Source organism: Schistocerca nitens, chromosome 1, assembly GCF_023898315.1.
Source record: "Schistocerca nitens isolate TAMUIC-IGC-003100 chromosome 1, iqSchNite1.1, whole genome shotgun sequence".
Lineage (NCBI taxonomy): Eukaryota > Metazoa > Arthropoda > Insecta > Orthoptera > Acrididae > Schistocerca > Schistocerca nitens.
Genome location: NC_064614.1, coordinates 435,549,436 through 435,576,731, shown reverse-complemented (window position 1 = coordinate 435,576,731; position 27,296 = coordinate 435,549,436). Strand labels below are relative to the sequence as shown.

The window sequence follows — 27,296 nt, the reverse complement described above, 5'->3', positions numbered from 1 at the left end:
AAAATTACAACTAATACAGAGGCTTACCGACAATCATTCTTCCCATGTGCCATTCACGTGTGGATACGTTAGTGGTGCCAGAAGTGCCCTCCGTCACACATTGTTAGGTGACTTGTGGAGTATGATGCAGATGTATATCCAAACCTCTTTCATGTTTGTTGATACTGGAGAACGACCTTCTGCTTCCTACTATCCATACATGAATTGAACCGATGTTGAACTTTTTCCCTAATACCGTAATGTTCCAAATTATTCAAAAGTGTTGTACGATCTACACAATCAAATATTTTTGTAAAATCAAAGAACATACCCAAAGTCTTCAGTCTATCGTTCAGCCCTGCTAATGCCTCACAACTAAAAGAATAAATAGCATTTTCTGTCGACACTCCCTTTCAGAAGCTAAACTGACATTCTGGCAGCAAACCATGTGTACTAAGATGAGCCACTACTCTCACACTCATTGCTTTATCAGGAACGTTTGAAAACAGTGGTAGCAAAGAAATTGACCGGTAACTGTCTACGTTACCTCCTTCGCCCTTTTGCACTAACCAATATTTCAGCCTGTCAGGAAATTGATAACAACTGAAAGATTCATTGCAAAGGCGACTGGGTACAGACCTAATGTATGATGGAGTGATCTCCATAGCCCTACTTGGAAAGTCATCATTCCATGGAAGTCTTTATTCTTTAATGGTGTAATTATTGACTCAGTTTCATCTGAGCTTGTTTCCTCAACTCGTATATTACGTAATTGTCTCAGAAAATCAGCTTTCAAGAGTTATACATATTTGCCTGAACTAATAAAATTTTGATTTAACTTCACAGTTACGGACAAGAAGTGATTATTAAATATTTTACACAACTCTGGTGGATCACTAACAGTTTCATTCTCATATTGTTGTTGTTGTGGTCTTCAGTCCTGAGACTGGTTTGATGCAGCTCTCCGTGCTACTCTATCCTGTGCAAGCTTCTTCATCTCCCAGTACCTACTGCAACATACATCCTTCTGAGTCTGCTTAGAGTATTCATCTCTTGGTCTCCCTCTATGATATTTACCCTCCACGCTGCCCTCCAATACTAAATTGGTGATCCCTTGATGCCTCAGAACGTGTCCTACCAATCGCTCCCTTATTCTAGTCAAGTTGTGCCACAAACTCCTCTTCTCCCCAATCCTATGCAATACCTCCTCATTAGTTATGTGATCTACCCATCTAATCTTCAGCATTTTTCTGTAGCACCACATTTCGAAAGCTTCTATTCTCTTCTTGTCCAAACTATTTATCGTCCATGTTTCACCTCCATACATGGCTACACTCCATACAAATACTTTCAGAAACGACTTCCTGACACTTAAATCTATACTCGATGTTAACAAATTTCTCTTCTTCAGAAACGCTTTCCTTGCCATTGCCAGTCTACATTTTATATCCTCCCTACTTCGACAACTGTCAGTTATTTTGCTTCCCAAATAGCAAAACTCATTTACTACTTTAAGTGTCTCATTTCCTAATCTAATTCCCTCAGCATGACCCGACTTAATTCCACTACATTCCATTATCCTCGTTTTGCTTTTGTTGATGTTCATCTTATATCCTCCCTTTAAGACACTGTCGAATCCGTTCAACTGCTCTTCCAAGTCCTTTGCTGTCTCTGACAGAATTACAATGTCATCGGCGAACCTCAAGGTTTTTATTTATTCTCCATGGATTTTAATACCTACTCCGAATTTTTCTTTTGTTTTCTTTACTGCTTACTAAATATACAGATCTCATATAAGCGAGGAGTAATAAGCTCAGCACTCGCATTCTGCCCTGATACATCTTTCGCAACTGGCCATCGATGGCACGCAATGAAAACCTCCGAACTCTATTTTGTTAAAATTTATGGAAGAAGCAAAAATGGTTTCTTGAAACATAAGTAAAGTGATACAGATGATGTTCGTAATGTTTAACTTTCCGGTAGAAGCCCAGTTATTGACAAGTCAGGGAAATCCGTGCACTTCCAAATCTCTCTTTGATGATGGAGTTACTGCTTATTGGAATCACGAGGTTTTCACAGATGAGTGGAGTTACAAGGATTTCATTACATGCCATTGCCATTTAGTTTTAATTTCGTTCCAAGTGCTTTCTATTCTCTCGGTGCAACGCATTGTTTTAGCCCTCTAATGTCTTTTCTCAGTACTTTGCAGAATGTTCTGTAGTTTAATTCCATTACTGTGCGCTGACTGCCCTTCGCCGGCCGGTGTGGCCGAGCGGTTCTAGGCCTACAGTCTGGAACCGCGCGACCGCTACGGTCGCATGTTCGAATCCTGCCTCGGGCATGGATGTGTGTGATGTCCTTAGGTTAGTTAGGTTTAAGTAGTTCTAAGTTCCAGGGGACTGATGACCTCAGCAGTTAAGTTCCATAGTGCCCAGGGCCATTTAAACCATTTTGACTGCCCTTCTTCTTCTTCTTCTTCTTCTTCTGCTTTTACGGCCTCATTGGACCACTTCAGTCAATCATTTCTGGTCCTCTTCTTTGGTATTTTCCCCTTCCGAGTGGCCCAGTATCTCTTCATTCGTTCTGATGCTTTTCGTCGTTCCTTATCTGTAAATACCCTTTTCATTGTATGTCGTTTGTCAATTTTTGGTTTAAATCTTATTTCTGTGTCCCTCAACTTCTTTAAATTTGGCGTTTTGTTCTGCAAATCATCCAGAGTTATTTCCAGTTCTTCCATATCCTCTCTTATTTCCTTAAGCCATCCTCCTTGTTGTTTCAACTTCCAGAGTTTCTCAATAATTTTCCTTGATAATCTGGTTTCTGGTGTCCTCAGAATGTGACCACAAAAAGAGATCCTTTTCTTTCGTATAGTATCAGTGATGGGCTCCAGTTCTCTGTATACCACTTCATTTGGAACTATCCGCCATTGCCCAGCTTTTTGATATTTCTTATTTATGCATGTTCTAGCAATTCTTCTCTCTACTTTTAAAATTTTGTCAATTCTGTTTTTCTGGGTGACTTTAAAAAGAGTTTCACCTCCGTATGTAACCTCTGGTTGAACCACCGTCTTGTAATGTTTTAATTTTGTTTTAATTGATAGACATTTTTTATTGTACGTAGACCATGTTAGTTTTTGAGCTTTTATCATTTTATTAGTTCTTGCTCGCCATGCAGGTTTCTCGTCCAATTTATGTGTTATAATTTCACCCAGGTATTTAAATTGTTTCACTATTTTAATTTCCCTATTATTCACTGTGATGTGATCTATTACAAGTGGATCCGTTACCATTATTTCAGTCTTTTCAAATGATATCTGGAGTCCTAATTTTTGTGCTATATTTTGTAAGCTTGTTATTTGTTTCGTGGCTTCCTGAATATTATTAGCTAGTAATGCTAGGTCATCAGCAAATCCCAAGCAATTTAGGTTTATTTTATCTTTCTTAGTTCCAATTTTAATATTCATAGGATTTTCCTTGTACCATCCTCTCATTACATATTCAAGAGCACAATTGAATAGCAATGGTGATAAACAATCTCCCTGTCTCAACCCTGTTTTAATCGTAAATGGTTCAGATATTTCTCCTCTAAATTTTACTTTGGATTTGGTGTTTGTTAAGGTTAACTGTATCATTTTTATTAATTTAGGATGAAGTCCAAAATTCCTTAATATTTTCATCATTGAAGATCTATGGATGCAATCATACGCCTTTTTGAAATCTACAAAGGTTATGACTAGTTGTTTTTGCCTTCTTTTGTAGACATCCATAACTAACTTCAAGGTGATTATCTGTTCTGGGCAGCTTCTCCAGGATCTAAATCCTCCTTGATATTCTCCCAGTTCCAGTTCTAGTTGATCTTTACAGCGGTTGTATAGTATTCTTGACATGATCTTATACGTGCAGTCCAAAAGGGAAATTCCTCTATAGTTGTCTGGATTTGATTTTTCTCCTTTCTTATGTAATGGATGTATTATAGCAGTAGTCCAATTTTCTGGTAATTTCTCTTCATTCCAGATTTTTACTATGCATTGGTGTAATGCTATCTTTACTGGTTCTGCTGCATATTTCCAAAGTTCAGCAAACGTTTGATCTTCTCCACTTGCTTTGTAGTTTTTGAGTTCTTTCAAAGCTCTGTAGACCTCATTAATTGTAGGTGGATTTATATTTTCTGCTGGTGTTTTAATTGGGGTTTCTGTGTTTATCTGAAGAAGTTCTGGGGGATCTTCACAATTTAGTAACTTGTTAAATGTTTCTGCTAGAATTTCTGTATTTTTACTATTGCTATGGGCTAGGTTATTATCTTTATCTTTTAACATTAATGTTGGAGGATCATATCTTTGTAATTGTCTGCCAAATATTTTGTAATAGTCTCTTGAGTTTGTTTTTTCACTATTTGTTTCTATCATTAGAAGTATATCTTTTTGGTACTGACGTTTAACTCTCCTTATTATTTTTTGTGTTGTCTTCCTTTGTTTTGTGAGTTCCAAATATGATTTTTCTGTTTTTTCATTTTGATGCCTTAACCAGGCTTGGTGTCGATCCAACACTGCTTCATCACATTCATCGTTCCACCACTGGTGTTTTTTCCTTGGATTTATAGGGGCAACTTGTTCAGCTATTTGTTTCAATTTGGGAATTATTTCTTCCAGATCATCTGTTATTTTTATATCCCTGGTTTGTGCTTCATAATCCTCATTTTGTATCAGTTTATGAGGGTCATAGGTTCTCTTCTTCTTCTGGTGGGATTTTTTCTTTGCTAATGGGGTTAATTTAATTTTAATTTTTATCATGTAATGATCTGATCCGGTATCTGTCCCTCTCAGTACTTTCACATTGTAAATTTCCTTGTGGTAATTCTTATCCATGCAGACATGGTCCAGTTGCCATTCTCCTTTTTTCCAGTCTGGATGTTTCCAAGTTTTTAGTTTACTTGGTCTTCTCTTAAAATACGTCGACTTTGAGATCATGTCATGGTTTCTGCAAAATTCCACTAGTCTTATGCCATTTTTGTTTGTTCTTCTTTGTGCTGTCCATTTCCCTATTATGTCTCTATATCTCTTTTCCCTTCCTAACTGGGCATTGAAGTCTCCAATTAAAATTTTGATGTGATTTTTATTAATGTTATTCGTCGTTTGATCTAAGAGCTCCCAAAATTTTTCTACCTCTTCTCTGTGTTCTTTTTTATTATTTTTATCATTTGTCGGGGCATGGGCATTTATTATTGTGTACATTTTATTTGCAGCTTTTAGAGTTAATGTTGAGAGCCTGGGAGATTGTGCTTTAAATTCTATTATGGACTCTATTATTTTCAGACTCACCACGAATCCTGTTCCAAATTGTGGACACTGTTTCATGACTCTTTTCCCTGGTATTCCCTTATAAATCCTATATCCTTGTGATTCTATCGGATCCTGATCAGTATTTCTCATTTCTTGAAGTCCGGTTATGAGAATCCCCTTGCGATCCATTTCATCCGTCAGAATTTTGAGTTTGCCTGGTTGTATGAGGGAATTTATATTGTGTGTCGCAATGTAGTTTATTTGTCCTGTCTTGAGTTTTGGTCGTCTGTCCGTTTTGGGTATTTTCAGATGCTCCGACTCATCCAAGTTTTCTTTCAGGTGACTGCCCACCGGTTCCGAGTGCAGTCTTCCTTGGTTATTGCCAAGCGGTGGATTATTCCTTGAAAGATTTCCTTCCATGTTTGACTTTCAAAGGTAGTCAACCTTGTATGGAGCAAGCTCCGAGTTACAACTGCGGTTGTTAGCCGTAGAGGTTGTTTAGTGTTTGGTCCGCGAGAGCTATTTTATTTCGCTCAAGTCCGCCGGTAAACCGGTGAGGACCCCCCTATCCGCCACCTGGGACGCGCCACGTCGGAGTATCACCTCTCCGCCTGCTACGACACCGTAGTAGGTTCGTGGTGACTGCCCTTCACATTAAGATATTCCTCATACGCGATATTCTAGTGCCATTAGTTACGAAATAGTTTGCTTATTAGTAGTTCATATGTGCTTGCACTTTTAAATGGAAAGGAGCTATTGAATAAAGTGATAAAAGTTTGAAGTAATGTGTTACATTTGTCGTTCGTGTTGTCTGTATTGTAGACTGTTGACGAGTTTGCCCTTCGAAACTCTCTCCCTCTCTTTCCCCAACTGTGTCTCTCCCTCAATCTCCTTCTCCCTCTGCGAATTCCTCTCCCTCTCTGACTGTCTCTCACTCTCCCCCTGCCTCTCTCCCTCCCTCTCCCTCCCCCTCTCCCTTTCTGTCTCTCCCTCTGAGAAACCTTTTCCGACTCCCTCTCCCTCACCCTCTGCCATTCCATTTCCCTCTCCCTCCCTTTCTCTTCCTCCCCCAAACTTTCTCTCACCTTCATTGCAGCAAGTTCCTAAGGTTAACACCTGTCTTTTTGTTTATTACTATGCTGTTCACAAATAAAGAATATAAACAGTGGATTTTATCATCTATATCCATGACTGTTTACACTATTTATATGATAAGTATTTCCAATCGAGGTATTTCACATTAGATTTAAGACCTCTTGTAACATTAATGTCGTAATAAATGTAATGAAAAATGTGAGGAATACCTAATTCGATGTGTGTGAAGATCTAATGGCGTTAGTATTTCCAGAATAAATGAATAAATAAAGAAATGTAAGTTCCACAGTAGGCTTCAGTGTTCTCCTGACACCTTTTTCAGATCGATTCTTTTTGATAGCATTTGCATTGGATCGAAAACAATCGCAGCTTACTGGATTGACGAAAGAAAATCGGTAATACCGAAGCACCGATCGACGCTTCAGATGTCCCTCCAGCAAGAGGAGAACTGCATGACGGCCAGCAACTGCAGCTGCTATCCTCGCCGCTGGGTCAGCTAGCGCTTCCTTCTCACGCGCTCAGCATGTGGTTATGACGGCTCGCCGCTGTTGCTGCCGGTTGCGCAATACAGTGTGGACACAGTACCCACAACGAAGAGTGAGTCTGCAGCGGAGTGTGCGCTGTTTTGAAACTTCCTGGCAGATTAAAACTGTGTGCCGGACCGGGAGTCGAAGCCGGAAGCAAGGTTCTGCATTCAAGTCCTGCTCCGGCACACAGTTTTAATCTGCTGGGAAGTTCCACTGTACAGTTAATTCTAAGCCACTAGTGGTAGTACTCCAGAAATTTACTCTCTACACGGGAACGCAAACAAAACGATCGTTTACTTCACTGTCACCTGCTTCAGAGATAACAATAATTGGACGACAGGAATATGATGCTGGCCAAGATGCTACCGGTATGAGATTGCAGAACTGTTAGTCATTTGCTACGAAATACGTTAATGTAGGTATGTAGAAAATATATTCATTTTTTTATTGTGAAACATGTGACGAGTGACACACAGTACAAAATTTTTATGATCTCAAGATGATTGCCAGCACAATCGAAACCGGTCATACCATTATATAAAATTACAAAAATTTATTTAAAAGAATTATATGGAAATATATTAAGGATTAAACTGTAGAGGCTTTTTCACTCGATCACAGTCAGAAAACGTATAAGCAGTCGAAAAACGTATAAGCAGATGGGGAGACTTGAACCATTCTGAGAAGTGTAAAGCCTTTCTCTAATAAGGAACAACAAATTATCAAGTATGTAGATCCATACTCATCCTAAACCATTTTACCTTCTACGCTGAATGAAAGACAATTATCTCACATCTGCAGCACAAAGTTTTTAGATTTACGTCGCCTGTTTCCATTAGATTTTCACTAATATGGTTTTTAGGATTTCGTACCTCAGTCGGTAGAAACGGGTCTGTCTGTCCGTTCGCCTGGCCGACTGTTAAGAACTCTTTTCCTCGGGAACGGGTAGGCGTCTCAAGTTGAAATACATGTCGTACACTGAGATATGTTGCCCATTGCCGGTGTAAAAGATTTAAGCTTCTAAGTCAATTACATCGAAAAATACGACCATTTATATCACATATTTTAATACTCGCAGACTCACTCATCAAAACCTATAGTGTACTTCCCACTGACTAAGAATAATGGAATTTGGAAAGCAGCAGATTTTCACAGTACAAAGGAAAAGTCCGAAAATTGTTCATTTGTAATTATACTACACGAAAAAAAATATTTTTGTCATGTGTTATCCGACTGACTGTCTATCCATCTCTTAAGACCACTTTTTCTCAATAATTAAAATAGAAAATGCGAAACTGTACAAAAAATTTGAACTTGAAAATTAGACTCAAATATTCTAGAAAGTATTCGGACTCCCGGGAAAGATTGGATTGGATTGTTTGGGGGAAGAGACCAAACAGCGAGGTCATCGGTCTCATCGGATTAGGGAAGGAAGTCGGCCGTGCCCTTTCAAAGGAACCATCCTGGCATTTGCCTGGAGCGATTTAGGGAAATCACGGAAAACCTAAATCAGGATGGCCGGACGCGGGATTGAACCGTCGTCCTCCCGAATGCGAGTCCAATGTGCTACCACTGCGCCACCTCACTCGGTCCCGGGAAAGACACCTTGCCAGTATCGATATCGATAACAGGGAAAAATCGTCGAGATTCTCGATTCCTGGGATGTGTGATCTATCTCTGCACATAATTAGGTTTGTACGGAACACTCAGAGCGCTAATCTTTTCCGCACTTGACCAATTTCTTTCCTAAAGTGAATGCAAAACATTATTTCTTAGTGCTTCTTTCGTCATTTCGTTAACTATTAAGCATGTTTAGGGTGAAAACAGTCATTAAAAGGTAACAGCATGGGCCATTCTGAACGGAAACTATTACCTAAACATTTGCTTTATTTCCGAGACACAGCTATTTGAATCCGTCAGCAGGAGGACGATGCCGGGGATCGTAAATTAAAAGACGTTCGATTATAGCATTCCATTACCAATTTCGTTTCAAAACTCCGCCCTAACAAACTACATTTTAGTATACTCTAAGGGTTGTGTAGACACATGTTTTTGTGCTAATCGGAGCCGAGCTACTCATTCTAATTTAAAGTGCGCACAATCACTTCAAATGGGGGAAGCAAATGCATCGAAGTTGACAGTACCAATTTCTAAAAAGAACTACACCGTAACGGCGAGCATAAAAGACAGCACGTAACGAGCTACTAATTTACTAATACCTTTGTCCGTTTCTACCAGCGTAATACAGTTACATCACAAACAACTGAGAGTAGAAACGTGATTACTCGATGTTTTCCTTTAGGACGGTCCAAACTATCAAATGACAACGTGTATTCCATCAGTTATCGACGATGCAGCGGGAACACTTCTACTTCCTGTTGCGATATTTCCGCACGCAGCTTCCCGGCCATTGTTAAGCGAGCCGATAACCGATTTTTGAGCGAGCGCACATGATCTCTTTTTTATTCTATGGAAGCCGATAACATATGACGCAACGATGTATTGGGCAATTTGAGGCGCATGCGTCAGGGCTGATCTACAGCAATTGACAAAATTTTTAAATGAAATGGCTAAGCGAAGAAACTGAATTAGCGCCCAGTGAGCCGGTCGACTGATGGTGCATGCTTGTAATGTTTATGAGTAGACCTAGGAGTTTCAGGTGCTAGGCCTATACAGTTTAAGTGTTATAAATTTCTGATCGTAAAAAGAAAACCTGAAATAAACTTTCCTACCTGTAATATTGAGTCGCGTCGTTTTCCAGATTCAGAATCTTTTTCTTTCTTTCTTTTTTTTTTTTTTCAACATCATGACCCTTTTTTCCATCTTTAACAGTTTCATGTCACATTTCAGTTACCATATTTTTTGAGATCCGCTGCTAAATTCGTAAACGAGTCACTCATAAAAGACATATATTCAAAAGTTTCCCAAGCACTCCACTTTTTTAGGTACTAATAGAGACAAATATTTCCTAGTGGAATACAAGTGGGAAGTTACGCGAAAACATTATTCTGAAAGTTTGCATTATCTCCTCAGAAATAAATATATTTAACCTTCCTGTCACAAGGTAGAATATCAGAAAATATGTCACAAGGCTGTGCCGTATACGACACTTGGCTAAAAAACTGCTTTCCCTCTTATAAATCGGGTTCATCTGGTTTACATACGTCAGGCACAGTAGTTCACTCTAGGTCTGTTTCCAGTACAAATGAAAAGAAAGGAGACATGTTGGATCAGACAGCGACTTGAGGTAGGAAAGTTAATCATAACCGTTAGTGAACTGCAAATATCAACAATGTTTCATTGCCATACTTGCATACATCGTGGAATTCGAACGACCTTTCCTCCACTTTTTTCAGTTTCGAACTACTCTAGAGTTAAAGAAACAACTCAGCGAGTGCCTATCATTGAGTCTACACTTGTAAGCCAGTACTGGTGAAGCAAACTGACAATTTCCAGTTCACTTAAACAAATACCAAAAGGATACATTAACAAATGGGAATACAGTTTAAAATTTGTTTATATAGATCCGCGCTTCTCGTTCACTTGATCCATCACGTTAACAGAAACTACGTAACTGTGCACCGCTACTAGAAGATCTAAACAAATACTTTTCTCACAAAAACAGTTCCAAGTGCGAACTTCGACTGCTCGCGTAGATTTCCAAGTCAAAACTACCGCAAATCACATCTACAAAACATACACTTGACGACTACCGCGCAATGACTATTTATTTTAATGATTACAATGCCAAATTATCACTTGACAAACGATAAACTGAGAACTCGCTCAAGAATAACTCGTAAAGAATAAACGTGCAAACAAACACCACTCAGACGATGGGCCAAAGAATAATTAAGTCTCCAGAACGAAAATTTCACTCTGCATCGGAGTGTGAACTGATAAGAAACTTCCTAGCAAATTGAAACTATGCCGAACCGAAACCGGGATCTTTGCCTTTCGCAGGCAAGGTCTTTATCAAATTAGCTACACAAGCACGTTTCAAAGGCTGTGGCTAAGCCATGTCTCCGCAGTATCCTTTCTTCGAGGAGTACTAGTCCCGCAAGTTTCGCAGGAGAACTTCTCTGAAGTTTGGAAGGTAGGAGACGAGGCGCTGCCGGAAGTAAAGCTGTGAGGAGCAATTGTGTATCGTGTTTGGGTAGCTGAGGTGGTAGAGCACTTGCCTGCAAAAAGCAAAGGCCCCGAGTTTTAATATGCCAGGAAATTTCAATAATTAAGTCTCTCCACTCGCTGTTCGTAACTGGTGCCTGCCACACAGTCCCGTGTCTGCCCGCCCCCGCCCTCTCGGTACAGCGGAGACCCCCGGAATGTGCGGGAACGTGGGCCGTACTCCTCGACCTGCCTCTTGCTTCTTTTGTGATATAGTTTTCGCGTCGAAGGCGGCGCTGTTGCTGGTTGTACAGTCTCCATGTCGGGAGGGGCGAATGCCGGTGTAGCAGCCATATTTTCTAGCTGTTGGATAGGGGTGTCGGGAGTGGCATCATACGCATATGTCTTTCCCATGACACTTTCAGAGGCCGGTCGTTGTACGCTGTTTGGCCGGCCGTTGTCGCCGAGCGGCTCTAGGCGCTTCAGTCTGGAACCGCACGACCGCTATGATCGCAGGTTCGAATCCTGCCGCCGGCCGGGACGGCCAAGCTGTTCTAGGCGCTACAGTCTGGAACCGCGCGACCGCTACTGTCGCAGGTTCGAATCCTGCCTCGGGCATGGAAGTGTTGAAACGTCCCCTTAGAAAAATTAATGAATTACTGTGCTGATAAACCCCTGACGTTATTTGATTTTCAAACAGCTGAGCAAAACTGAACGTACTCAGACATTTCTCTCTTTACTTATTCTGATCAACACTAAACTGACACACAATATTTTTTAGCGCAACGCAATCTGACTTTCAATAATCCCTACAAGAGAATGGCCCTGACTAACATTGACCTATACGTTTCACAAATCACTTACCTCACAAAAATCTTCATTGCTCGAACTACTGCAATACAGCGAGCGCCAATAGTGCCAGCTAAATAAAAGATTCTAACTACTGAAGTCACTAACTACTGATAGGCATAGTTGGCGAATGAAAGAATTTGATAAAGAATAAACAATGTATTTACCTCAATAGTGTTCAAAAGTCATAATATATATATATATATATATATATATATATATATATATATATATATATATATATATGTGTGTGTTCATGACATCCAGTCTTACAAATTTACTGTCTCTGATGGACAAACGTCCAGATCGTCCGCTCTCAAAACTCCGCCATCTCTCTCCCCACATCCACCACTGCTGGCTGCTCACCTCCAACTGCGCAACACTACGCTCTGTTCACATCCAACTGCCCAACACTACAATAGCAAATACCAACAATGCAAACTAGCCACAGACTGCACACAGCACAGTCAGTGATTATCATATAGAGCGCTACATGGCGTTACCAACATAAAAACCTAAACAGCCTACTTACAGTGTGTGATGTCCTTAGGTTAGTTAGGTTTAAGTAGTTCTAAGTTCTAGGGGACTGATGACCTCAGAAGTCCCATAGTGCTCAGAGCCATTTGAACCATTTGAATCCTGCCGCGGGCATGGATCTGTATGGTGTCCTTAGGTTAGTTGAATTTATGTAGTTTTAAGTTCTAGGGGACTGATGACCTCAGATGTTAAGTCCCACAGTGCTCAGAGCCATTTGTACGCTGTTTGGATCATACGAACATTGCATTTTAATACGCAGAAACGTCCACAGTAAGATCGTTGTGATGGCGAGCGTACAGCATCTGTCCGCAACATCACGTGGTGGCCTGTCGCAATGTCTTTATCTATAAAAACTTTCTGAACCTTGTGACGTAATGCTGGGGACGGGCGTAGCCAGGCTCTCAGGAGCCCCACCTGTTGCAGCATATACGACAGTTTCGCTTCCACAGACGCCGGCAGTGTTGGAAAAAACTCTGACGGATGACACAGTTTTTCCCCGTATACCATCTTGGTGGTTGAAGCCCTAATGTCAGCCTTAAATGACAAGCCCTGACAAGACTACTGGAAGAGCTGCTTTCCAGCAACTATCGTTGCATATGAGAGCGGCCTTTGAGTATTCTATGCCATCGCTCCACCATTCCAACGCTCCAGGGATTGTAGCTTGTGGTATAGTGGTACTGGAATTTAGATAGCTCAGGAAACAACGGTGGCTCAAATTTTCGCCCTTGGTCAGGAGGTTGCGTGTTCAGATAACGTCGTGGTTACCATTTTATAGATACTACTCATAGTGTAGGCTATAGGTCAGACCTTCAGAGAATACTGCGCAGTAACTATTTGTATTACTGATTACAACAGAAAATTTCGCTTGACAACCGATAAAAAGAGAACTCACCCAAGAACAGCTCGAAATTAATATACGAGCAAACACGTCTGCCGGTCGGCCAAAGAATAATTAAGTCTCTTCGTTACGTACGAGGCGAGTTTTTTTTAAGTAAGTACCGTTTTGAAATTAAAAAAAAGACGTGCTAAGATATCTCAATAATTTTATTTTTACATGAAAGCCTGTACCTTAATCTACTTTTCTACATAATTTTCTCAATATTGTGGCACTTGTCATAACGTTGTACCAGTTTTTGAATACCCTCCTCATAGAAGTCTGCCGCCTGACTTGTTAACAACTGCATCACCGCTGGTTTGACTTCGTCATCGTCCTGAAGATGCTGACCGCCCCGGTGTTTCTTCAAGTGCAGGAACAGCTGGTAGTCACTGGGCGCAAGATCGGGTCTGTACGGAGGATGATCTAGAGTTTCCCATCGAAAAGACGTGATGAGATCATTGGTCTGATTCGCCACGTGCGGACGGGCATTGTCTTGCAGCAAAACGATGCCCTCGCCTAACTTCCATGGACTGTTGCTTTGATTCTGGTGTGACGTAGGTCACCCATGTTTCATCGCCCGTAACAATTTGGCTTAAGAAATCGTCACCGTCGTTGTGGTACCGCTCAAGGAAAGCCAGTGCACTGTCTAAGCGTTTGGTTTTGTGCACATCCGTCAACATTTTCGGTACCCAACGTGCGCACAATTTTCGGTAATTCAAGAGCTCGGTCACAATGCCATCCAAAACACTACGAGAAACATTAGGAAAGTCATCCCGCAAGGAGGAAATCGTAAAGCGTCTGTTTTCTCTCACCTTATTGTCCACTTCCTGCAACCAACTTTCATTAACGACCGTAGGACGCCCACTCCGTTGCTCATCATGCACATTTGTGCGGCCATCTTTAAATGCTCCCACCCACTTTCTTAGCATTCCATCACTCATAATGTTTTCTCCGTAAACTGCACAGACCTCACGATGAATATCGATCGCTTTTAGGCCTTTAGCACTAAGAAATCTTGTAACAGCCCGTACTTCACAGTCGGCGGGACTCACGATTATCGGAGGCATCTTAAACACTCAGTACACAACGTAAACAAGGAAGAATCAGACTGTAATGGCGTCAGTGCGTAGATTAAGGGACAGGCTTTCATGTAAAAATAAAAGTATTGAGATATCTTAGCACGTCTTTTCTTTTAATTTCAAAACGGTACTTACTTAAAAAACACGCCTCGTATATTGAAGGTGGAGGGCAGAGAAAGGAAAGGAAAGGGAAGGGACTATTGATGTCAGTTGCATCGGGACTTTATGCGAAATCAGTGTAAATGTCTGCCGGACCGGGATTAAAGCTCGGGCTCTCCGCTTATTAGGCACCTGTGTTAACCACTGCGCCACCCGGACGTAGTGTTTCTCGCAAGTGCGCCATCTGGGCACGCCTCCCGGGCGACCCGCACTCCCACCCAGTGCCACCTATCCACAGTCCTTGTCCACGTCCTCCATGCTCACCACTTTGAGATTCCCGCAGCAGTCTGTCCTTCCCGACATGTCCGAAACAACAGACGGCACGCATTCATATAAGTCTCTTCACTCGCTGTCCGTAATTGTTGCTTCTTATAATACTAATTCAGACAGCTCGTGTAGAGTTCCAGGTCAAAACCACAGCAAATCGCATCTAGAAATATGCTGATCCGGACTTGACAGACACACAAACTTTACTAAGTTTAATATGCGGCAAACTACCCAAGCACTATTGTGACGAAGCAAGCTGGGATATTTTTACTTTCCCTCTTGTTTTGCTATCTGCCTCCTTAGAATTCATTTTTTCACTTTTAACTAATTACCATTAACGTATGTGAATATAATCTGCATTTCCGTAAAAGAGAAAGTCTGGCCCTCAGTTTTAAAGAATATAACACCAGATCTAATTTTGTGCTTAGTTTTATGTATGTAATTGATTTTTAATTAATTTCGACTATACCTAGTTAGTATCTTTTGTTATAGCGTGAAATCAGTAATTGTTTCGTAACTTAAATTCTATTGTTGACGTATAAACAAATACAAATTCTATACTAATTATAAATATTTGGAGGAACAACTAATAGCATTCTTAAAGGATCTATTTGGCTCTATTTGAAAACATGTTAGCAAAGCCAGCCCTTAATTAATTCCAAAGTAATGAACAGTATTGTCAAAAGTATGGCTTGCGCAACGATACATGTTAATTTCATCATTTAAAGAAATAATTCGGCCTAAACCTTGTGCCGGCCAAAGTGGCCGTGCGGTTAAAGGCGCTGCAGTCTGGAACCGCTAGACCGCTACGGTCGCAGGTTCGAATCCTGCCTCGGGCATGGATGTTTGTGATGTCCTTAGGTTAGTTCGGTTTAACTAGTTCTAAGTTCTAGGGGACTAATGACCTCAGCAGTTGAGTCCCATAGTGCTCAGAGCCATTTGAACCATTTTTTTTTTAACCTAAACCTTGTAGTAGAAGAAACTGTTAAGAGGAACGAATTTTTCGATATATTTAATTAATTTAATGAGTTAAGTTTTAGTTGTAATTTCTGTAAATTTAACTTCGAGCAATGTGTAGTTTCAGTACCTATTATTCTGAGGATAAATAAGGGCCCGATTTTTGGTTCCGAGACAGCCAGTCCACGGCCGAGTTTCAGATGAGGAACCTGTACTGATTAGACCAACAACAATGCATCCTTGAAATAAGTGTAACACAATTAGTCCGTGTGTTAAAACAATGACAGTGTCTGCTCCACACGTACCTTTCTGTTCTTCAAGAACTGTGAACTTCGTGGTTAGGTTTTTACTGCTCGTAGATGTTCGGTAGTAAACTACTGTAGCAGTATATGGAGATTTGCCTGCAAACTATTAATGAGGCTTATGGAAAGTTAAAACAACAGTGCACTGGCCATATATAACTGTGTATTATTGGGGGGTTGTGAATAGTTAAAAGTAAAGTACTGTGAAACACAAATGTGCACCTTCAGCTACATCATTTCAAGTAGTCAGTGTTGTACTTCCACACCCCAATCTTCAGCCAGTATAGCAACGCAGGACGTCGACACCGAGGACAACAAACAAAGAAATAAAGAAGGCGAACTGTCACACTATCGCCGGCCGGAGTGGCCGAGCGGCTCTAGGCGCTACAGTCTGGAACCGCGCGACCGCTACGGTCGCAGGTTCGAATCCTGCCTCAGGCATGGATGTGTGTGATGTCCTTAGGTTAGTTAGGTTTAAGTAGTTCTAAGTTCTAGGGGACTGATGACCTCAGAAGTTAAGTCCCATAGTGCTCAGAGCAATTTGAACCATTTTCTTTGTCACACTATCTCTGCTTCAGAGATACATGTGTAAAGACAATAGCACGAATGGGATAATCTCACTATTTTTTCCAAAAATATAAAAAAAACCTTTAACTTGTGTTTGTAATTTGATGCACATCTGACTGTTGTCCTTGCTTGCCCTATTATTGCTTCTGAATGTTTGTAAAATTATAACCAGTACGGAGGTATTGCTAGTAAAAGAGCAATGGTGGCAGTATTCATTACTTTTACTACGATAAATACTGAACACAAGATAATGGACCATTATTCTCTTTTTATTTACCAAATTCAGAACCCTTGTTGGCGTGATGTTGCGTCAAAATAAGCGTCTAGCTACCCCGCCATCCATATGTAAGCTTGTATATAAAAAAACAGAGCTAGTCCTATTTTTCAACATACCAACAAAAACTGACCCTTCCTCCACACGCGTTCTCATCCATCTATCATCATAAATCTCCCAATATAAATCTACGTAATATTGCGCCAATCCTATTCCGGTTTAAGAACTGAAACACAATCCTTTACTATCATCCAGCGTATTCAGATGAACATGTACAATATAATACGTCCCCAAACTCCAATGGCTGGCGATGACATCACACTCACGATAAAACTTACGTAGACCGTTTACTATTGACAAAGGAGCATTTTTAATTCATTACAAATATTGTAATGATGTCAGCCTTCGCTGTTAGCGGCCGGATATTCTCTGTTTGAGGGTGTTCACTGCCGGCAGCTTATGTGGTCCAGGTTATCGCTGTTAGGTGGTTCTGCTCTTGCCCCATATCTCTCAAGCACCGTACGATACATGCACAATAACACTTAACAAAAAATGGCTCTGATCACTATGGGACTTAACTTCTAAGGTCATCAGTCTCATAGAACTTAGAACTACTTAAACCTAACTAACCTAAGGACATCACACACATCCATGCCCGAGGCAGGATTCGAACCTGCGACCGTAGCGGTCGCGCGGTTCCAGACTGAAGCGCCTAGACCCGCTCGGCCACTGCGGCCGGCAATACTTAACAACTACAATTAATGTACATTAGAATATATACTTTTACTCTTTTCCTAATTCTTCAAAAAATTAATTAGCAGCTCGAAATTCTGAGTGGTGTAAATGTGTAGAAAGAAAACTGACAGGAAGAGAAAGTTGTATCTTAAACAGGCATCTTTGTTATTCTAAATACTCCCATCATACTCAGATCTGTACCCTGACAGAACTGTCAATACTAGCCTCCCCTCATCCCCCCCCCCCACTGTTAAACTACCTGTTTGTAATGTTTCCTACGCAGATTTAGAAAATTTGTTAATTGGCTGAATAAAATGAAGCGTCATTGAAAAATATGACTTAAATTAAATAAATTGGTGAAAAATATTGCACACAACAAATTAAGGGTATCACTGTAGTAAATAAATCACAAATTGTATAATTCCTCTCGTAAGCGAAAGATACGCACGTACTTCAACCGGTTAATTCTTAAAAAGTCTTTCGCTCTTTTTTTTTTATCGGTCGGTTTGTGCACCCTTTCTTGCGCTTGCGTCTTCGGTACAGCCCTGGTCATTCTTAAGAAAGAATCATACAGTTTTACATTCAGTTTGTATTTTTGACCATTGGCTCTCACGCTACATTATAGTTATGTATTCCTACTTTAATTTGCTGTTTTAATTCATTAAATTGGATGAAAATTGGCCCTTTCATCAGCATTTAATTTGTAAGCCGTAAAGAAACGACATTGCATGTAGTTATTTAAATTTATTCTGTTTTATGCACTAATGGCATAAGTCCACTCCTCATCTCAATGGAACAAAGTTTTTTTTTTAATTTAATTTTATTTTTATTTTATTTTATTATTTTTTTATAGCTATGTGCAGATATAATCAGCAGTAACATTGGTGATCCAAGAACGAATCCACTATCTAGGATATTGCGCCAACAACCTGCAACATTGCATATTACCTGTTATTACACCTATCTAATTTTATGTAAGCCTTTTCTTACTGAAATGACGGTTTTCAATAAAAACTACAATTCTTGTTTTAGTTTCATGCAAATCCGCGCCATTCTTAGGCTTGAGTAGTGGTCATGCATGTTCTATAACTTAAATGGATCATCAAAAATGTAGTTTTAGTTTTATTATTTTACATGCTGAGATGCCGAAAGGTCCTCTGTCAGCTCTGGAAGCATGGGCTTTGTATCTCTGTCATCTGCTGTCTCTTCCGGAAACGAACTGCCAGCCCTTCGTCACAATACAGGTGCAGCCCTGGAAGCGTTCTGCTAGACGTTCACTGATAGTTAATTCGACTGAAGCTTACGTTCTAGTGCTGTGTGGCACACAATAGATGCGTTCCCAGTTTACGCTCAACGTGCCCCTGTAGCCTTCTTTAGAGATCGTAGTTTTGCCTGGCCTTTTCGGTCTCTCTCCCTCGCTTTTACGACCAATTAATCACGATGAACGCTTTGTTTGTTTCATTTAGACGCGAGCCATGCATACCGGAATTCTATTTCCTGGAATAATCAAAAAATATATTAGCTTGAAAGGATGTTTCCCATCAGAAACGTACAATTATTGGTTTGGTTTTTCAGTTTAGCTTTTCCACCAACACAAATATTTAAGGGGAGCTAGAACGGAATTTTTTCTCATTTTCGGTTTTTTAACTCATTATAAAATTTGCAATTTTCCGAATGAATCACTCATAAGCTCAAATGGGAAATATTTTATTTTTTTAAATGTAATCTACGCCAGTTACGTGCATTAAATCGTTACGTGCATTACTTCAAGATCTAATAAAATCGGTAATTTTTTATATAGAAGGTTCTGGATTGCTGCGTTATAAAGGTCATGTCCAGAAGAGGATGGGCACCAGGTTCAGGAAATTGAAACAAAGTTTGAGAGACAAGAAACTTTTTAATGGTAAAACCATAAGAGGCATGCTGACAGACAAAATGATTGATGAACTACAACAGTATTTTAAGATGGCTATTAAAAATAATACTGAGGATTTGTTGAAAATGAAGCAAGCAGTATGGGCAACCTTCTTGCAAACTGTCAACTGATGAAAAACCAGTACAACACCTTTGCTCTTCTGGACTGAATTCATGGTGCAATTACCGCAACACCCAGTACTCAAACAGTTCATACACCCATAAACATTCCATCCCAGCAGCAGTCATGGATATCATAAAAACTATTTTCAGAGACTTGGCAAATTCTGAATTACTCGAGAAGTGTCTGCATGGTCAGATTTAAAATCCCAGTGAGTGGTTCAATAACCTTATGTGGACTCGCTTACCAAAAAATGTTTTTGTTGGAATGAAGACACTAAAGGGGAAGGGGGGTCAGCGATGCTGTTATTGCTTTTAATGATGGCAACATTGGTAGGGTGAAAGTGCTACAGCGTATGCGAATTAATCCTCGAGCAAACTGCACAGGGTTCAAATTGATAAAGCAGAGTATGCAGCACTTTGGCCACTAAGGAGTCCAGAAAGCAGAAAAGAAGAAAATACTTGGAAAAAGATCAAGAGCATGAAATACAGTATGGTGCAGGGTGCTTCTGACTGACTAAAAATAAAAAAATAAGCATATATTAAGTGAGTTACTGTCTTTTGAAACTGAAAATTTACATTTTCTGTTGCATTTTCCCCTAAATTTCAGAAACCACTTCGAGTAAAGTATTCCAATTTTCTGGGAGTAACTGACTGAAACGCAATTATTGTAGTTAAGTAGACTTAGAACATACAGTTTAATGTCCTGTAAAGTTTCATGTCAATGATCATACAATGTAAGCTTTCACGGCCGGTATTGTCTTCACTTAAAACTTCCGGGCTGATAGGCCGTGGTCGAAGTATAAAGCTCTCTCCTGACGTTTCGTCTCCAACTGCGGCAGACATCCTCGGAGGTAAAGCGACGAACTGGTCCAAATGGCTCTGAGCACTATGGGACTTAACATCTGAGGTCATAAGTCCCCTAGAACTTAGAACTACTTAAACCTAACCTAAGGGCATTACACACATCCATGCCTGAGGCAGCATTCGAACCTGCGACCGTAGCAGTCGCGCGGTTCCGGACTGAAGCGCCTAGAACCGCTCGGCCATAACGGCCGGCCATGTCAAAGGCTACAGTGGTTCCTGAAATACAGGGAAGCCAAGTTACTAAATTTAACATTGTCGGGATAGGGCGTTCCAGCTTCCCTTAACCAAACGATAGCCGGCCGTAGTGGCCGAGCGGTTCTAGGCGCTACAGTCTGGAACCGCACGACCGCTACGGTCGCAGGTTCGAATCCTGCCTCGGGCATAGATGTGTGTGATGTCCTTAGGTTAGATAGGTTTAAGTAGTTCTAAGTTCTAGGGGACTTATGACCTCAGAAGTTGAGTCCCGTAGTGCTCAGAGCCATTTGAACCATTTTGAACCAAAACGATATAGTAATCAATACAAATGAGAGGAGTAAATGATTCAGTCAAATCTTCCGGCCTTTCCATACGAGTTGTCGCAGTTTTTAAGAGTGGTCGGTTATCAATTAATAACGCAACAAAAAAGCTATATGAAAAATCTACACTCCTGGAAATGGAAAAAAGAACACATTGACACCGGTGTGTCAGACCCACCATACTTGCTCCGGACACTGCGAGAGGGCTGTACAAGCAATGATCACACGCACGGCACAGCGGACACACCAGGAACCGCGGTGTTGGCCGTCGAATGGCGCTAGCTGCGCAGCATTTGTGCACCGCCGCCGTCAGTGTCAGCCAGTTTGCCGTGGCATACGGAGCTCCATCGCAGTCTTTAACACTGGTAGCATGCCGCGACAGCGTGGACGTGAACCGTATGTGCAGTTGACGGACTTTGAGCGAGGGCGTATAGTGGGCATGCGGGAGGCCGGGTGGACGTACCGCCGAATTGCTCAACACGTGGGGCGTGAGGTCTCCACAGTACATCGATGTTGTCGCCAGTGGTCGGCGGAAGGTGCACGTGCCCGTCGACCTGGGACCGGACCGCAGCGACGCACGGATGCACGCCAAGACCGTAGGATCCTGCGCAGTGCCGTAGGGGACCGCACCGCCACTTCCCAGCAAATTAGGGACACTGTTGCTCCTGGGGTATCGGCGAGGACCATTCGCAACCGTCTCCATGAAGCTGGGCTACGGTCCCGCACACCGTTAGGCCGTCTTCCGCTCACGCCCCAACATCGTGCAGCCCGCCTCCAGTGGTGTCGCGACAGGCGTGAATGGAGGGACGAATGGAGACGTGTCGTCTTCAGCGATGAGAGTCGCTTCTGCCTTGGTGCCAATGATGGTCGTATGCGTGTTTGGCGCCGTGCAGGTGAGCGCCACAATCAGGACTGCATACGACCGAGGCACACAGGGCCAACACCCGGCATCATGGTGTGGGGAGCGATCTCCTACACTGGCCGTACACCACTGGTGATCGTCGAGGGGACACTGAATAGTGCACGGTACATCCAAACCGTCATCGAACCCATCGTTCTACCATTCCTAGACCGGCAAGGTAACTTGCTGTTCCAACAGGACAATGCACGTCCGCATGTATCCCGTGCCACCCAACGTGCTCTAGAAGGTGTAAGTCAACTACCCTGGCCAGCAAGATCTCCGGATCTGTCCCCCATTGAGCATGTTTGGGACTGGATGAAGCGTCGTCTCACGCGGTCTGCACGTCCAGCACGAACGCTGGTCCAACTGAGGCGCCAGGTGGAAATGGCATGGCAAGCCGTTCCACAGGACTACATCCAGCATCTCTACGATCGTCTCCATGGGAGAATAGCAGCCTGCATTGCTGCGAAAGGCGGATATACACTGTACTAGTGCCGACATTGTGCATGCTCTGTTGCCTGTGTCTATGTGCCTGTGGTTCTGTCAGTGTGATCATGTGATGTATCTGACCCCAGGAATGTGTCAATAAAGTTTCCCCTTCTTGGGACAATGAATTCACGGTGTTCTTATTTCAATTTCCAGGAGTGTATATGCGTCCACGAAATCTGTTTCTTTAGCAGAGGTTCCGTTATGTGTGCGCTGTGTTCAATCGCATAGACACCACGAGCTAACAGAAGTGGTTGCGGGGGCAACTGCAGGGCTTCAGGAGTTTCAGGTTACAAGAAGGGGGCTGAGAAGTGCGAGACGCGAGGGAGGCGTTTGTCAACGAACCTATCGGGTACAGCCGCAAGCCGTTGCTCAATAAAGCATCGAAGTTAGAGACATAACACGTTGGTAATGAAAGACAAGTTATTAGACGTGGAATACAAGCTCGAACTGGAGACACAACATCCGCCAGAAGGCGTTTCTGGGGACCAAAGAACTATAATGGTTTCTATAATGGTGTGATCAACAAGGAACGGATTTTTTTTTTAATTTCGCGGGCTTTATAAATCCAATTTTCAAAAATATTGTCTTGTTGGTACACATGTACCTGATGTATGTTTGCATTTTGAGCTCTTTTCAGTATTTAATTTATTGTCGGTAGTCGAAAAGGTTATACGTGTTCTCGAGTGCTCGGCGCGTTTTTACTTTCGAAAAAGATGGATCAAAGAATTCCTTTTAATTTTCCTTGCAAAGTGGAATAAAGTGCTGCAGCGCATTCGAAATGCTGACTGTATCTTTCGGCGAATCTACTATGAGTCAGAGACGATTTTACGAGTGGTATGAGCGTTTCGAAGAGAGAAGACTTGAAGACGACGATCGCCGTGGACGCCCTAGCATATAAATTAATGACGACAGTGGGGAAGAAACAAAGCAAATGGTTGTTGAAAATCGCAGGATCACCATCAGAAAGGCTGCTGATGATGTCGGCTTATCCTCCGGCTTATGCTAAGCAATGTCTCGGATGTTTCAGGCATGAAACGTGTCGGTGCAAACTTTGATCCGAAATTTTAGAATTTCGACCAAAAATGACGTTGCGAATTGCTGAATGAGGTCGACAGCGATTCATAACTTCTAAAGAAGGCTATAACAGGTGACGAAACATGGGTGTACGGGTATGACGCAGAAAGCAAGGCCCAGTCGTCGTAATTGAAACTGCCTGAAGAGACAAGACCGAAAAAAATCGAAACGTGAAGGTTCTTCTCACTGTTTTCCTCGATTACAATAGGATAGTGCATTATGAATTCCTGCTTGTGGTCGTGCGGTCAATGAGGAATGCCGGCGAAGTGGCCGTGCGGTTAAAGGCGCTGCAGTCTGGAACCGCAAGACCGCTTACGGTCGCAGGTTCGAATCCTGCCTCGGGCATGGATGTTTGTGATGTCCTTAGGTTAGTTAGGTTTAACTAGTTCTAAGTTCTAGGGTACTAATGACCTCAGCAGTTGAGTCCCATAGTGCTCAGGGCCATTTGAACCATTTTCAATGAGGAATACTATCTGGAATTTATGTGCCGCTTTAGTGAAGCAATCCGAAGAAAACGACCAGAATTGTAGCAGAACCACTCGTGGAAATTGCATCGAGATAATGCTCCTGCTCACACCTCAACGCCTGTTCGTGATTTTTTGACAAAAAAGAAAACCTTTATGTTGCCTCAGCCTCCGTATTCGCCAGACATGACTTCCTGCGACTTTTACACTGAAGGAAAGCATAAAACGACGTCGTTTTGCCACCACTGACGAGATAAAAATAGAATCGCTGAAGCAGCTAGCTGAACAGCATGACGATGAGTGAGTTCCAGAAGTGCTTCCAAGACTGGAAAAAGCACTGGCTCAAGTATATTATATCTCAGGGGGATTACTTTGAAAAGGACAAGGTTGATGTTTTTTGAATAAATAAAGACTCTTTAAGAAAAACAAAAATTCCCGTTACTTCTTGATCACACCTTGTAAAGATTGGGCAGAGATCTGGAATCTGCTCCTTCAGAATACCAAGTCGGTCCCTTAACCAGTATGACTACTCCCCACCACTAGCTGTATTAAAAAAAATTATACTAGTTCATATTGTGAGATCAGTTCAGTTACATTACACGTTTCTACGTACATGAATGACGCGTTAGCTTGTATTCAAAACGTAGTGTCCTAATGTATGACTTACGAGATAAGCCCAGTACTACAGCATGTGTGAAGCTGTAGATAAAGACTCAGAGTGGTGCGTAAACTGAAAACTGTAATATTTTCATTCAATAAGTTTTGTAAACAGAAGAAACACCCTTATAAAAGCTATAATTTTTTATTTGATTAGTTACACAAACATTTATTTTCTGCTGAAAAATGAAACACTTCACTGAAAAAATATACTACTGCAAAGTAGCCATAATGGGATGAAATTACACATGTTGGGATTTATTACCATACTACGAACTAGCATGAAGTCGATGATGATGCGGAGCAGCTGCGCAGTGTGGCCCTGACAATTGTTTCTGTGATCGCTGGTACTTTCTTATAGCACATAACTTAGATCACTTCTTTGGTACGTTTTCGAATTCCAAATGCTTGTGTGTCATGTTTCTGTGTTTTAGGTGAGAAACCGACCCGGAATTCATCAAAACAGTATACCAAAGACGTTAAATGGATGCACAGGCTCCATATGAGTACAGATGTATCACTTCCTTTGACGAAATAAGGCTGCTGCAAATGTCAAAAAATTTCGTTCTGTGGGTACAACGTAGTGAAATTTCTTTGTGGCCCTCTGAAGCATGTTGGACGAGGATAATTTCGATTTTACAACGTTTTCTTATAACCATGTGGCGCGAGACCTATCCTGCAAAAGAAATCATTGAGCTGTCTTTTCCAATAAGAACTTTCTTTCTGTTGATGTTGTCAAGAAACTCTCATTCAGCTAGAACAAGACATCTTACTATTTTAGATTTTTGGTTACGAAAGACTCTTTTTGTCCAAGAATATTTTGCAGTTCGTTCTGGTGGACAGCTGGCTGGTTGTCACACTAACATAAAAAGCTGTGCAGTGATTGTAGCAGAGTTAGTATACGACAAGGCTGGTTTTACAGGTGGCCCTGACTCTGATGGGATAGGATAATCGTGTGACAGGACTGGAGTAGAAAGTCACGCGTGGGTGGATTGGGCAGGTTTTGCACCTGGGCTTCCACAGGGAATTGATCCCTGTGTTAAGGGGTTGGGAATGTGAGTGGCACACAGGTGGACCAGGGTGTCGTGTGGGTTTGGTGGGTGACAGAATACCACTTTAAGAGAGGTGAGAAAGCCATGGTGAAGGATATGGTTCAGTTGTTCCAGTCTAGTGTGACAGTGAGTGACTTTGACGCTGATTCTTGGGGGCTGTGGGAGGATTAGGGGTTTGTGATCACAAGACACAGGAAATTTGTTTGTGGACTAGGTTTGGAGTGTAGTGCCACTCAGAGAAGGCCATCGTGAGACCTTCACTGTACTGGACAAGGGAGCTCTCATCACTGCTGGTACACTCTCTGAGCCGTGCATGGCTCGCTGCCCCACAATTTGATATTTTACACCCTGTTATAACGTCTTTCCAGTCCACCACGTTGATTTAAATTACTGGCGTACTGAGTTACTGTTTGCCTGACCGTCATTGGCGCTAGTAGCGCGTATCGATATATCCCCTCTGATAGGATCTTTGCTCGGCTGCTATTACTTCCCAGTTGTCATCTGTCGTGGAGTGAGTCAGAACGTGCGAGGAGGAGAGTTGGGCCCTGGCAGTCAGTTGCAACGCGTCTGGAGTGCAGCCCCGGCCAGCCAGTCGCCGGTTTGCAGCAGCAGCGAGCCCTGCGTGGACATCGCCCGCCCGCCTGCCGCCACGCATCACTTAAGCCGGGCCTGACTTTTGGTGTATTGTTGGTCGGTCGGTTGGTCCGAGGACATCTCCGTGCGGCGTGGTCGACTGGGCCGCTGGCGGTCTCTGCGCAGTGTCGGAATCTGTCTGGAGCTGTCCGATTGGTACGAGCATCGTCGCTCGCCGACCTAGGACGTGAAGATTGAGTGGTTTTGAGCATTACGTTGTTGGTTCCGGCGTTGCTGTAGTGGAGGTTTTCGTGCGAGCAACGAGTGAAGTGTTCGAGATATTCGCCATCAGGTGGAATTGATCAAATTAATTTCTCCATAGTCAAGTACACCAGCGGAATTGTCTGCCTTGTGGCCGTTAGTGTTCTGGTTACCTGCCCTGGCCGCTAACGTCGATTTTAGGCAGTGTCTTTTCCTCACCTGTTGTTGCTGCCCAACATGGTGTGTAGTTTTGGCAGCTCAGTTCACATACGCCTTTGTTTGGGGACAGTGATACTTATATATATTTTTTTTTTTTTTTTGGGGGGGGGGGGGGGGGCTTGAATTCTCGTGTACTTCGTCGTGGCAAGCAAGCGGTTGGTCGGTCGGTTCGTGACTGTCCCTTGGTTGGGTTCACACGAATTAAGTGCAGTTGGACTCACCACCTGTCTCGCCTAAGTGAACGAGGGCAGACCGATGCAATGGACTCTCCTGAGTGCCGTTCTCTTAATTATCTTTTTGGCAGTGGTAATGTTGTTGTAATTTAACTGTATTTTATATTTTTAATTTGGCAAGGTTAGTTTGGGCCTTCAGCCCTGGAAACATGTTCTCAGAGTTTCCTTCGAGTCCAAACATTATCGTCTTCTGCTCTTGAAAGGTGGTTGTAATTTCCTCTGAAAGATTTTACAAGTTATTGTGGGCCTTCCGCCGTTGGTGTTGCAAAAGGAAATTTTTAAATTTCATGTATTGTTTTACCGATTGTTGCAACATGTATTTCCTTAATTTGCAGAATTTAACTTTGCGACCTTCAACCATTTTATTG

At 42.1% G+C, this 27,296-nt stretch overlaps 1 protein-coding gene across 1 annotated transcript in view; it reads right to left on the bottom strand.

The window, feature by feature from the left end:
• The window catches only part of LOC126251279 (CD63 antigen-like), a 422,790-nt gene that overhangs the window by 52,732 nt on the left and 342,762 nt on the right, over positions 1 to 27,296 (bottom strand). The window lies entirely within an intron of this gene.